We start from the raw sequence: 14,192 nt of genomic DNA on the forward strand, positions 1-14,192 counted from the left end.
AAAAATTATATATATACCAATCTGGGTGCCCATAAGGGGGCATGGTCCCTCCCAGCACAAGATTGGTCCATTCAAGACCAATCCCACACCAGGAAGTAGGGGGGAGAGACTCCTGGGGCACACTGGGGGATGCAGTTTCCCCAGCCACAATATTATAAAACCCACAGTTTGATAATATAATTGATATTCACACTTCGTATTCTAAGGCAACAATGATCACTTGGCTTTAAGTTATTACCTAAAGACCTCTTAAGTAAAAAACTCTTAAGAATAACTTAGCAAGATAAAACGAATCCATTACTGGTTTAAAATTTCCCCCCACGATATTATTCCTACTTTATTTAAACCTGATATAAATTATTATTTAAACCTGATTAAACCTTAAGAGCTCTAACAAAACATTCCTCTTCAAGTTACTATCTTTTGATTATAATACACGGAAATAAAAGCAAAAACAAAAGAAATATAATCACAGGATTTATTTCCACAGGTTTTGGGCTCTTCCCATTTTCTTTGGAAAAGCTGATATTTAATATTATAAAAGCCTTAATCTCATTATACTGTTATGGAAGCCTTTTAGGCGCAAATGTTAACCCCTCTCTTGTACCATCTGAGTTCATTACAGCAAACTCTTTCTCTAGAACTAATTCCAGGAGGTCAGGAATGATCCCCATTTAACTATTTTTCATTCTTTCTTGTTATGATTATTCAGCATCTATTAACTGTATGCTTTTGTAAGTATTCTTTACCTTAAGACTATAAGTTTCAAGTAGATAGATTATATCAGCTAACTATTCTGTACAGTACACAGGCTCACTTCATTTTACTGTGCGCTTTGCTTTACTGTGCTTTGCAGATATTACATTTTTTTTTTACAAATTGAAGGTCTGTGGTGGAACAAGTCTATGGCCATTTTCCCAATAGCGTAGACTCACACAATCTCTGTCACATTTTAGCAATTTTGATATTTTTCTCAATATTTCCAATTTTTTCATGATTATTATGTCTGTTATGGTGATCTGTGGCAAGTGATCTTTGATGGTACTGCTGAAATTGTTTTGAGGTTTGCCCATATAAGATGGTGAACTAAACTGATAAATGTGTACATTCTGATTGTTCCATCAACCAGGTATTTCTTGCCTCCTTCTCTCTCTCTCCTCAGGCCTCCCTGAGACAGAACAATGTTGAAATTAGATCAATTAATAACCCTACAATAATCTTAAGTGTTCAAGTGAAAGCAAAAGTCAATCAACTCGACAGCCTTCATTTTTGCCTTATTTTAAGGAACTGACACAGCACCCCCATCAACATCAAGGCAGAATCACCCCATCGACAAAAAGATTAGGATTTGCTGAAGTCTCAGATGATGGTCTGCATTTTTTAAAATTAGGATATGTATATTTTAAAAAGATGTGAATACTATTGTACATTTTAGAGATTACATTATAGTGTAAACATAATTTTTATGTGCACTCAGAAATTAAAAAAAATATATGATTTGTTTTATTGTGATATTTGCTTTACTGTGGGAGAATGGAACCCAACCCTCAATATTTCCTAGGTATACCTCTGTGTGTGTGTGTGTGTGTGTGTGTGTGTGTGTGTGTGTGTGTGTGTGTGTGTGTGTGTGTGTAAAACACTTTTTAGAATAATACTGATGATTGTCAATAATATTATAAGTTGAACTATGTGGCAATGTTGATATATACCTAGTTTTCTGACCATTCTCCAGATCCAAAATGGGCCGAGGCCCAGTTTTTCACTAACAGGTATCAAGGAATTAATCAGGAAGGGACCAGAGTTCTGATAGGAAAAGGAAGAACACTATAGCTATCCAGTGAAATGCTGGAAGAGGTTGCTGATTACTAGGACACTCACTTTTTTTTGAACAGGCATTCTTTTATTTATCTAGCCCTAATCTGCCCCTTGAACTCTAGTCCTCTGTCTTCAAGTCCTCTTAAATATCTATCTCCTCCTGGATGCCCTGTTGCTGTCTTCAACTGAACATCTCCAAAACAGAACTTCTCTTCAACTCCACCCCCTCTTCCACAACCTGTACCTTTTATAACCTTCCCTTTTTCAATTAAGGTTTTCACTATCCTTCCCTTGCCCCATTAGATTGAAACCTTGCAGTTATCCCTGATTTGTCCACTCCCTTACCTGTATCCAAATCAACTGTTGATTATTGTCAGTTCTGTCTTCAGAATGCTATCTTCTCTCCCCTCAAAGTCACTATCCTAATTCAGGCTTTAACACTTCACATCTGGACCACTCTCCTCCCTAGTCAGCCTTTGACAAGTCACAAGACAATATTCCACCCTGCTAAAAGACCTACCAGTAGATTCCTTGATAAAATACAAATTCCTCTAATGGATATAGGTAACCCTACACCCTTGTGATACATTCCTTTCCTTCACAAACCCAATGTTCCAGACAGCCTGGGCTACTTACTATCCAGCATGCCATCCTTGGTGTCAATGCCCTCACAGAAGCTGTCTTCCATGTCTAGCAGGCCCTTACTCATTTCTACCTCTTAAAATCCTTGTCTTGTCAGTGTGTAGTACTTCAACAAAGTTTTCTCTGATCCAGTGTCAGTGATCTCCCCCCTCAAATTATTGCTTGCATAATATTTAACTATGAACATTTTGTTTCCTTAACTACAGTAGAATTTAAGGTTATAATGCTGATTAGTAGCAAGAGCAGAAACAGAGTTAACATATAATTCCTATTTATAACATATAGATTTTCCTGAGATTCTGTATGCGTTGGAAGGCATCTCCTTTTTTTTTTTCAAGCTTTTCTAAGTAAGGATAAATATCCTGATTTTTAAAAACTGAAGAACTATAAGGCATTGAGTTTAACTTTAATTCATGGGGAAATTCTGGAATATAATGTAAAGAGATGGTTACTAAACACTGAGAATAGGAAGTGGTGATAATGAAGAAAGGAAACAAGATTTTTATTAAGGGCCTACTATGTGCCAATCATTTTATTAATATTATCTCATTTGATCCTCACAACAAACTAGCAAGGTGAATGCTATTATTATCCTCATATTTTAGTTGAAGAAAAGGTTAAGTGACCTGTCAAAGTGCATACAGTTAGCAAATGTCTGAGGTTGGATTTCAACTGAGATCTTCCTGACCTGACTCTAGGTCCAGTACTCTATACAATGTACCACCTAGTAAGCCAATATGGTTTGCCTGACCAAATTCAGGCTACATCAGAATCATTTCATTTTTGACAGATTTACTAGACTGGGAGATAAGAGGAACAATGTATATAGCTTGTTTTCCTAGATTTAACTTTAACTGAACCGTTCCTTCCCAGAATTACAGATTTTTAGATTTAGTAGGATCTTAATGGTTACCTTACCCAATTCATACCCCAAACCAGAACCAGTATCAAACCTGTCCAACAAGTACTCATCCACTCTTTATCTGAAGTTATGCACTGAACAGAAGTCTACTGCCTCTGCAAAAAGCCTGTTCCACTTCTGAAGAACTCCAAGTATAAAGAAGTTTTCCCTAATGTCAAGACTAAACATACCTCTCTGTAACTTCTACCTACTGCTCCTACTTCTGCCCTATGGGACCAAGTAGAAGAAATCTCACCTCTCTTCCAGATAACAAAGTCCTTCATGTCTTCTGTGCATATATAGCCCACAACTCTCTATTTTTTCCATAAGAAAAGGATGAGATACTCTCAAGTGTTTAGTTGAACTAGATTAACTGAATCACCATGACCTCTCAGCTTAGTACAAATAAAGAAAATAAGATTAGTCTAGTTCTTTTTGATCATCCTTTTCTGAATAACCACTAACTATGAAAGCATGATACTGAGAAAGGAGCTGCAGACTTGCATTCAAGACTTTTGAGAGAAAACAGTTATTTTGAAAAAAACAAAACTCAAGGTTTTAGCAGCTTGAAAACTTAGCAAGAACAATCAGTGATTTTTGTTGTTATTTAGTCATTTTGGTTTTGTATCCAATTCTTCATAGCCCCATTTGGAGTTTTTTTGACAAAGATACTTGAGTGAGTTGATATTTTCTTCTCCAACTCATTGTACAGATGAGGAAAACTGAGGCAAATTGAGTTAAGTGGTTTGGCCAGAGTCACACAGCTAGTAAGTACACGAAGCAAGATCTGAATTTAGAAAGATGAGTCTTCCTGACTTCAGTCTTGGCATTCTATCCACTGTGCTACCTAGTTGCTCCATCAGTGGGAACTCAAAATAAAAGTCACACATAGAGAGGCATAGTGTTCAGAATAAGGGAGGTGATACTCCTGCTGTGTTTTGTAGTTAGACCATACCTGGGGCATTGTGGTTAGTTTGAGAATTATATTTGAGGAGTGTCATCTGATAAGTTGAAGATCATTAAGACAAAGGAAACTCAAGTTAGTGAATGACAGGCCCCAAGATCATGCCACTTGAGAATGATAGAAGCAGGAGGAGAAGGCTGGAGGTTGAAAGAGTACTTAAAGGGCTGTCATATAGCAAGAGATTACCTTTTTTTTTTTCCCTGTGGGGACCCAGAAAGCAGAACTTAGCAATGGATCAAGGTGGAGGGAACAGTTTTAGATTTGGTGAAAGGTGAAATGTCCTAACAATTAGTTCTATTCCAAAGGGCAATGGCCTTCTTTAGGGGGTAGTAGGTTTTCTGTCACTAGAGGTCTTCAAACCAAGACTAAATTGGCCACGTGTTCAGTTGGTGATATTGCAGAAGTAATTTTTGTATATACAGGACTATTTGGCTTCTGAATTCCCTTTCAGTTCTGTAACTTTATGAAAGTAAAAATCATGTATGGGAAGAACTTGGACTTAACAGTACTCATCCAATTAGAGAATGATCAACTTATGTAAATGGGGAGCTAAGTGATAAGAATAACCTGTAGGAAATGATGTTGAAAGCCTCAGACAAGAAAAATGGTCTTGTTTTGGTACAGATAAATGAACACTGACTAGGATAATCTTGAGATCAGCAAGTGTCCTTATGGCCTAATTCTAGAATGGGGGGGGGGGGGGTTAGGGAGAGGGGTGAGGGATAGGAGAGAAGAGAGGCTCTACTACAGTTGTCAGTATTTAACTAGTCTAGTTGGCATTTTTACTAGAGTCCACAGATTATTATGGGGTAGAAGATAGCCTGAGGTATGCTCCAGAGATACACTAGAATTCTGACTCTGAAAGAGAACAGTCTGTGCAATTAGAATCTGTTACCCTAAAAACTACAATTCCCAGCACCCTACTTATTTCCTATTGTTACATGCTAACGTAGACAGGATATAAACTGGGTGTAGTTCCATCTCTTACTCACTTTCGTTCCTGTCTCAGCTTTGGTGAAATGGGGATTTTTGAGTAGGTAGAAAAATTTAGTCACATGGTTCTATTTTGACAGAAAATAAACTTTATAAAAATAACACTTGAAGTATTGGACATTAATTTAAATCTTACAGTTATGGCGACAGTAGTTTAGTTTGAAAAGAAATCACGTTTCTCCTTTTTCCCCCCTCCTTTGCCCCCCAGGAATTCTCTTCAGTTTTTCCTGGAGTTGCTGATCCTGCCTCACTGCCTGGGTGGTCCCAGCCGAGCTCCCATCCCTGCTGCTGCTGCTCTTACTACTGCTGATTGCTGCCAACAAGCTGTGAGTCCTTGGAGCCACTTCCCAAACAGACTGGTAAAGTATAAATCCCTCTTTCTCTTACATTGCCAATAGCTGAGGGCTTGCTGCTTGCCTTGGGAGCCCAGGCGTGTTTCCCTTAGGCAATAATTGGCCTCCTAAAGGGCTTTTACCATGTCCACTTGGCAGGGGAAGCAAGCTGCTCCCAGGCATTTTTACCCATAGAGGGGAGGGGAAGAAAGGTTACTTTTCTAATCAGGAAGTAGAATTGCAAACATGGCCCACTCTATGGAGGATTGGTGCATTACCTATCTCAAACAGCTCCCAGTTTTAGGATATCTTCTCTTACTACTGTTCCTGGGTGCACTGGTCCTTGCAATTAGCTTGAGTAATCCTACAATTCAGGCGGGAAATATATCGAAAATGGAAGAAAGGACTCTTAAATTCAGTGCCTGTATCCTGTTACATATACATTATTCTCTGATTGCTTAAGATTTTATTTTGTTTGTTAAGTTCACATATTGGTTCTAATCTAATATATTCTGTTCCACTATGTCACTTTTAGTTACTGTGTTTTAATAATTCACTATATGTGCTATTAAATTGTCTTTATTTGTATCTTCCCATATGACTGGACTGGAGAAGACATAATTGTAAAAGTACCTTTGAATTGTTTGTAACAAGAGGTAAGGATCCATTTAGTAGCTGAAGTGAAGTGCTAAAGTACTATTCCCCACCTTCGCATTTATAAAGATGTAATGGATGAGACGTGTAAAGACATGCCTTTTACGGCTGTTACAGTCTCATACCAGAGGAACTGGGAAGGTTTTCCTAAAGGGCGTGGTACCCCTGGATGGCTCCCAAAAGGGAGAATTTCCCATGAAGTCTAGTAGCTTCTAGATGATTTTTAACTCTTCAGCTTAATCTACCTCCATCAGAATGATCTAGATTCTTGGAAATGGTTTAGACCCAAAAAGTTTTCTTGAATTAGCTGCTATACTACTATTTTTTATAAAGATGTTTTCTTAGTGAAAATTAATGTATAATGAATTGATCCATGTGTTTGTCAACACCCTCCTCAGTGGGGAATTGTGTAATTGTCATAAAATTCTAGTTTTATAAAAGTTAAGAAACTTGCTACCTCACAGAATCCAGGAAGTGAATTGTTTGAAGAAGATACCATAAAGATGCCTAAAGAAACCTCTACAGTATCAGAAGATTCAGAATGAACCATGGAGTATAATTGGTTGAACTGTGGGGGTTATAACACCCTTTTGTCAATGTGCCTAGCAATCATTGGTTTTATTCTCTTTCCCTTTTGTCCCCAAATTATTGTAATTTATAATATAATGGTTATGTTTACATGATCCACCGGGGAGACTAGTCTACCAAAGGATCCAGGGGAGATTGTGTAATTAGAATCTGTTACCCTAAAAACTACGATCTCTACCAAACTCAAGCATCCTATTTACTTCCTGTCGTTAAGTGCTGATGTCGACAGGATATAAATTGGGTGTAGTTCCGTCTTTTATTCTCTTTTCTTCCTGTCACAGCTTTGGTGGAGCAGGGATTTTTGAGCAGGTAGAAAAATTTAGTCATGTGGTTCTATTTTGTCAGATAATAAACTTCATAAAAATAAGACTTGAAGTATTGGACATTAATTTAAATCTAACAAGTTGTAGGCCTATTCAGCTCCAGAAACATACTCCCAAGGGGAAATCTGAAACTATATTCCAGAGATAGGACAAAGAAACACATTTGCCTGTCTGAGTTTTCAGAGACTTTCTCAGATTCTATCTTATCCAAAGCTTGACAGGAACAACAACAACAACAAAAACAACAACAAAAATAATTCCAGTAAGAAGAATGTAAACTCTTCAGAAAAAAATAATTTAATACCACCCTACACACTACATACACATGCATGGCCTGAATGTTTCTCAATTTAAGTTTAAGTTGGGAATAGGATGTTCAAATATCATTAACCAGTGGGATCTTTTAATCAATATTCTGCATGCCAGGCAATCCAATCCCCACTCAACTGTCTCCTCCCTTACAATACTCGACTTTTCATTTAATTTCCCTAACTTTTATTGTTCCTGGTATTTGAGTGATCATAATTTGGGTGTTATCTGCCTTTTGAAGGGAAGTTATGTTCCCTTATTCTTCTTTTGTTCCCCTCGAACAAGCTCTTGGTTCTTCTGCCCAGACCTTGTGGGCAGCAAGGGTGAGTGCCCTAGCCAAAGCCCACATGCTTAGCAAGCAAAAAGTAAACAAACCAACATTTTTTTCTAAGTTGAAATATTTCTAGAATGAATTATATAATTCAGGTATCTGAGTACAATGTAACTTACAATTTTTAAGATGTATTATGTTATTTAACTCACTAAATATAAGGGAGTCAAGTTTAAACAATTTCTTACCTAAAAGTGTCCACAAAAGAAATAATCCAAGATTTATTTGCTTAGGAAAATAGGATCAGTTATGTCCAATAGAATGGACACTAAACTAGGAATTAAAAAACCTGAACTCTACCATGAAAGCAAAATTGCTTTAAAAAACAAAATAAAACATGTTTCTTTATAAAATTGTTAATACTTTTCTGTTTTTATCAATGTTTACCATAATTTTAAATCACAGTCTCTGTAAATACTTTGACTTCCTTTGAAGGCAATGCAGCATAAATATAAACATAACATATATCACTATTAGGGCAAATAGCACTTAAAATTGCTATATAAAAACTTTAGAACCTTTAAATATATAATAATTCCTATCCTGAAATCTCTCTGGGAAAACTGCTATGTTTTGCCTTGAAAATTAAGACACCATAGATTTGGAGCAAGAGAGAAACTTACAGATTAATTAAAAAGCCTTATTTTTCAGATAAGAAAAATGAGGCCCAGAGAAGTTAGTAGCTTGCTCCAGATTATACAAGACTCAAAGTGAGTAGTCTAACTTCTAATCTAGTATTTTCTATAACAATTTATTTGGAATTCAGTTGTTTATAATATATAGATAATATTCTCTGTTTCAACATATATGTAGATTTCTTAAAAGCAGCAAAAGCCAAAGGAGGTCAGATGCTTTAAACAATAAACTGAAGATAGAAATTATACACCAAGATAATATTCCAGTTCTAAAGTTCTCATCATATTTGGTTTCAAAGACATCTAGAGATCATTACAATGCTAAAGGATATTATAGCTTTCAATTTTTCACATGAGACTAAGGCACATATCTCATTTCAGACTAATTTTATGTAAATAAATAGCTGTGATAAAGTGGGATGGAGGTGACCCCAGGTCCTCAAAGGCTACGCTAGAGGAAGGCAAATTGACAGATTTGCCCCAACTGTAATGATTGAGTGCCAGTATGAAAACCATGGGATGCCTCTTTCTTGTCTTGACAACTAATCTAAGGTCAAAAGCTAATCAACAGATTGCCTGCCGAGCAATGCCACACCACCTCTTAAAGACAAAGAATAAAAAATGCTTGGATTAGGAAGTGTCCACACTGATGAAATTACAGATCCTAGCTGCCATAAAAAGACCACATTCTTACTCTCTTCTGAGTCTTGACATATCAATGTATCCAATAGGATTTTCCTGCCTTTATAAAGCCATAGTCTTTCCCTCTTTTCCCAAAGAAACACAAATACTACTTATCATAATAATATGCTACTCAGGTTGGAAAATATATATATGTGTATATATATAAAATAACAAAATTCAAAAAAATTTGTTTTTTAGATAAATCAGTGGTTGTACATTTTCTAGGCTAAATTAATTTTTAAGCCACTCTAAAGACTACATAAGTACATAACTTGGATGAAACTTGCTTCATTTAAGATGAAAAGTTGCAAAATTCATGGAAAATATTTTTAAAATACAGCAATATTTGCCAGATATCAACTGAATGGAATAAAAAGCTTTTAGAAAATGTTTACTATGTGCCAAGCATTTCACTAATTGTTAAGGACCTCAATACAAAAGCAGGCTGTATTTGCCTACAAGCAGCTTACAGGTCACAGTCACTATTCCATAGTGGAATATAACAGACAGTAACTGGACTTAACAGGCAGAAAGGCCCAAGTTCAAATACTGCTTTTGGCCATGAGCTACCATACAGAAATTATAAGATTTATCCAACAGGTACATAATTTGTTAATTACGTTAAATGTTTTTCTTGGAATTATACCTCAGCTAGTGAACCTTTGTCTTCTAAGCAACTCAACTAATTAAGCAAATCTATGAAATGTTCTTTATTGCACGTGCCTTCTCTGGGATATTCAAGTTTTATTGTACTACTTTATAAGAAAAATCCACATTGATTTTTTATATGAAACACTAAGACTCCTTAAGAAAAGGGGAAACTAACTGTTTTAATAAAGCTTGAGATGAAATAAAATTAGGAAATAAACTAGGAAAATTACTCATGATAAGATAAACAAGCTCTATATACTATATTTTGCTCAAATTCTCCATGCTTTACAATGGGATGCAGTTACAGTTCATTATGTACAGAGGTATGTTATGTCCTACTTAATTCAGTATGTCAAAAGAAAGGAGAAAATCTTTACTTATTTTCCCATGAAAGCCAAAACAATATAAGAATCAATTTCAAATGATGTAGAATAGTCAAGGCACTAGGTTTCTATGTGCATAGAAAAATTGCTTTTAGCTACCCAATTATTCCAGCACTTTCCCAGTTAGATAGAATTTTTTAAAAGAGTACAAAATCTTGTATTTCAGACATATTTATTATACACAAAGGCAAACAACTTTTGATCACAGCATAAGTCCTACTCCAAACCTAGACACAGTTTTTACAATGTAATTTAAATAAATATAGGAATAATTATTCCTATTTGACTAATCAGAATTTAGTCACAAAATGGTTGTTAGAGTCTAGATCATCATTCCATTAGATGTCATACAGGACATTAAGATAATCTGGAGAATACTGGGAACTGATGGCCAATATGATGACCCTTTAAACTACTTGACATCAAGTATTGGAAAAAAAACCCACCGACTCTGTAGTCAAAGGGCCTGTGTTCAAATCCTGCCTTTGGCATATACTATCTTTATATATGTAAGCAAGCTGGGTAAATGCCCTGGGCCTCAATTTCTTCATTTATAAAATAAGTTTAATTATACTAGATGATGGCCTCTGAGGTGCCTTCTAACTCTAAATCTATGATCATGGGGTTTTTTTTGAGAGAAAAGTAATTTTAAAACTATAAAGTATTATACAAATGTCAGCTACTATTATAATTAAAATTAATAGATTGGGATATGGTAGGTGTTACAAAGGAAAAGCATAAAATTTTGAGGCAAATATATTTTTGATTTATGAGAAACCAAATCCAAGGTCAGTGAACAGTGACACAACTAGAAAAAAAAGATCCCCAACATACTTCCTGTTTCTCTTTTTATCACACAATCTGGAATATACTGCTTTGATTTTGTTATTCTATTAAAGAAAAAAATTTCAAGTGCAGTAACATCTAAATGAAAAGAAAAATTTTGGTTAAAAGAAAAGAATCAGCAAAAGGAAGATTTGAACATTAACTTGATGACTTTAAGGGTTTACTTTTTCAATTTCAAACTCTGTAAAGCTAAAAGGAAAAGTAGGAATAATGATGTGTAGGTCCCACTTGTGAAAAGCAGGGGGCAAAAAAAAAAAAGATAGGAAGCACTATCAGGTCATAACTGATGACTTAAAAGCCTCCTGTTACTTTGGTTGAGTATAAAAGTACATGATACTTAACTGAAATAAACATATTTGAGGATGTATTCCCATGCCTCCCCACCAAACTAAAGATCTAAAGACTGGAAAAAATCCAGGTCAGTGGACACCAAGAAAATATCTCTGGTCAGATGGATTTTTTGGAAGAACTTGTGTTGAAACAAATTTAGTCAGCATTTAAAAATATGTTCTTAAAATGACAGCTCAAGACCTGAAAAAAAATTAACCTTTCTTAATAGAAATTCTTTAAAAAGCCATTCATTTTAGAGTTTCATGAACTGTGTACTTTTGAGCTTCAACTATAGCTTATCTTATTTTATTCTATTCTATTGGGGGATAAATGTGTATTTTGAACTGACCCTTCCCTAATCAAGGAAAATAATGTTGTTGCTATGAATTATCAAGACTACCTCTCCTATTAAACTATAAATGCTATATAGCATTAGCAGTTTCAAATACTTACCAACTGTATAACCCTGGGTAAATAACTTGCCTCCATTTATTCAATTCTGAAATGGGTTGTTGTGAGGATCAAGTGAGATAATATTTGTAAAGCACTTTATTACAGTGGCCAGCACACAGTAGTTGCTATAAAAATGCTAGCTATTATTACCATTATTATTATTACTTGCCATTTATAGGAAAAGTGTACTCTAAGAGAAGAAGCAAAAATTACATATTATCCTATACATTATCAACTTATGGAAATATGGGGAAAATGTGGGAAAATGTTGCACCGAATAATAAGGAATAATGTTTTAGCATTTAAGAAAAACAGGTTACTATATTTTTTATTCATATGAGGCACAATTGGGAGGAAAAAATGGAACAAACTTTAACTCAATACGTATTTCTGTGAAATGGGAGCAAAATACAGTAAGAATAGTCTTGCAAAAATGTTGACAATTAAGAATGACTGGGATTGGAGGGTACTTGTCAGGCAGTCAAGCAACCTGCTATCTTATCACAATGTCTGAATATCTGAATCAGAAAAAGTTGAAACTTCTCATTGTCTCTTCTCAGAACAGATTAAAAACTGGTTATTCAGTATCAATCATTGACTAGGAGAGAAAATATAGAATAGATGAAAATAATCGTTACAATCATGATATTAAGGTAATAGATACAAGGTGGATCCTTGCTTTCCAGTATTATTCAAACTATAAATATTTATATTTTTCTTTTTAAAATTTCCAATGGAATTTAAAGTTGTTCATTTGTGATTTTCCTACTGAAGGAACCTTAAATTTAAAATACCTGCCAGTACACAAAAATTGTTATTTTGTGATATCAATTTATGACATACTTCTGAATACATCACTATTTCCACCAATAAGCTTACTTGTCCTCTTTGTTACATACTTAAGTAAACTATACATGGTAACCTATTCCTTCCTTGCCTCTTGCTTTATTAGACCTGATGTTTTAACCAATCAGTTTCTCAATATTAAACACTATCAAGTTAACCATGCAAAGGCATCCCAGACATTAGAGAGGGACACCTACATTTCTTAAGTGTCTAATATGTACCAAGCTCTTCTAAGTTATCTTGTTGGATGTGGGAGATAAATCAGAATAGAGTCATGTTAGCCCTAGACGTATTCATGTACCTTTTCAGCACATTATCCCTTTTCAAGCATTTTATGTTCCACCCAAATTAGTTTCTTTGCTATTTCTTGTCCCTGATAAGTCATCTCTCCCATGTATAAGCCTTTATACAGAACATGAAATTTACCTGCCATATCTGCCTTTCAAAATCCTTCTTGCCCTTCAAGGGCACTTCCCCGTTTTCCCCTGATTAAAGCATTCTCTCCTTCTCTAATCTTTTTTTTTCAGTGGCTGGCCTCAATCTTTCTTCTGTCCTCATCTCATTCTGCCTCACACCCTCCTCTTCACACATTACTGCCTATAGAACAGAAGCTTCTTGAGGGAAGGATTGGCGACATTTTTCACCTTTGTAATCCTCTTGCATCTTATGCGTAGCAGACACAATTTTTCAGAAATAAGTTGCTTTTAATTGAGTTCTCTCATAAGTATAATTTTTGATTCCTCTGATTAACTGCTTACCTCTTCCTTTTACATTTCAATTCTTTATATGCTCAAGATTCTAGCATTGGTTAAAATACTATTCATTCTATTAGTTCACTGAACAAATATTTATTGAATCTCTACAGAAGGTATGACTTCAATAAAGTAGGTATATGTGTATATAGACAGACAGACAGACAGGTGATATAGTCTAGAAACTATTTTATACCAGATAGAGAATAGACAAAAGGTTAAAAGGGGTTTATTGTCTTTTAATCTCAATTGTGACAAAAATAAATTTTCCTCAAATGGTTATATTATATATTATTCACCCTAAATACAATAACAAAAATAGATAATTGAGCTCAATATAGTATTGGGTAAGACAACTGGGAGAAGGGTCCAAGAATCAAAATATCATTCTTTATCATTTTCTGCTGAGAAAAATATCACCTGGTTCACAGCTGTGCATTTTACCTATTAAAAGTATAGTAGGTTATGGGTTTTATTTTATTTTTTTTAAATGTCTCAGCCTGGGAAACTAGATTTTTATGTTGGTGATGGCCTTGTAAAGTACCTTCCACGTTTTAAAAATACTTACAAAAAAAAACAACACTGGAGGCCTAAATGAACAATGATTCTTTTTACTTTCTGGTGCCGATATGTAGGTGCTTCCAGGATTGGGGGTTGGAGAGAGATGGGAAGGAAGGATAGAAGTAACTTACCTAATTATCCCCTGAAAAGTTCAGGAGCGCATGAAAGGAAGGTGAAGGCAATCAGTGGATGAAGGGAG

General features: G+C 35.1%; 1 protein-coding gene across 3 annotated transcripts in view; it reads right to left on the bottom strand.

The window, feature by feature from the left end:
• TMCC1 (transmembrane and coiled-coil domain family 1) overlaps positions 1-14,192 on the bottom strand; it is a 307,939-nt gene that overhangs the window by 116,146 nt on the left and 177,601 nt on the right. The gene's annotated exons all lie outside the window — the stretch shown is intronic.

Source organism: Monodelphis domestica, chromosome 7 (genome assembly GCF_027887165.1).
Source record: "Monodelphis domestica isolate mMonDom1 chromosome 7, mMonDom1.pri, whole genome shotgun sequence".
In the NCBI taxonomy this organism is placed as follows: domain Eukaryota; kingdom Metazoa; phylum Chordata; class Mammalia; order Didelphimorphia; family Didelphidae; genus Monodelphis; species Monodelphis domestica.